Raw genomic sequence first — 812 nt, forward strand, 5'->3', positions numbered from 1 at the left:
ATCACTCGGCCTTGCCGCGTCATTTGATGTGATTGACAGCAGCGCAAGCCAATGCCTGCGCTGCTTTCAATCAACCAATGAATGAGCCCAGAAGCCCAGCCGAGAAGCCAGCGTGTTCACGGCGCAGGACTTTCCAGGGGTCAGGTAAGTAAATGGGGGGGGGGGGGGCGCTAATCCTCTGATGTTTTTTCACCTTAATGCATGTGTGCCTTTACAACCCCTTTAACTGCTCTTGTCACAATTGTTCTTGCCACAATTCTCAAATGGAAAGAAAGGGCACCAGTAGTGAAGTACTGTAAAGATTTTTAATCCGCGCAATAAATATAATCTTACTTACATGTAGCACTACCCCCTCAGGAGCCGCTGGTTAGATTTGGGACGGCATGTTATGTATCTTGATACTTACCTGGCAGGGGAGACACCATGATCATGAAGGTGGTTCTCCCAGGGCGAGGCACGGCCATTGCACTCTGGCCGTGCTGTTCGTGGTGTCTTCCCTGCTGCTTCTCGGCCTTTTGGCTAGGATCGGGTGTAGTATCTGTTCTTATCAGTTGTCAGCGGAGCGCTGAAGCACCTCCTACATGGGGAGGGTGGATGCAATCCAATGATGTCATTGCACCTGGAAGGATGGTTTCAGCAGGGACTACGCCGTGCTACCCGAAAGTTACTGGGGGCCGGCCCATGGTTGAGTCTGAGCCATCTGGAAGGGTGCTCCTGGTGAGGATGGGTGCTGCGCTTGGTCTTGGTCTTTTTGCAGAGTTCTAGTGTGGCCTTCTGGCTGGCTGGTGTAAGTGCTATCTCTGTCAGCGATC

General features: G+C 52.2%; 1 pseudogene; it reads left to right on the forward strand.

Moving 5' to 3' along the window:
• The first annotated feature begins 398 nt into the window (after nucleotides 1-398).
• On the forward strand, nucleotides 399-575 carry LOC120916689 (annotated as a pseudogene).
• Nucleotides 576-812: the final 237 nt, after the last annotated feature.

The sequence above is a fragment of the Rana temporaria genome, chromosome 10 (assembly GCF_905171775.1).
Source record: "Rana temporaria chromosome 10, aRanTem1.1, whole genome shotgun sequence".
Lineage (NCBI taxonomy): Eukaryota > Metazoa > Chordata > Amphibia > Anura > Ranidae > Rana > Rana temporaria.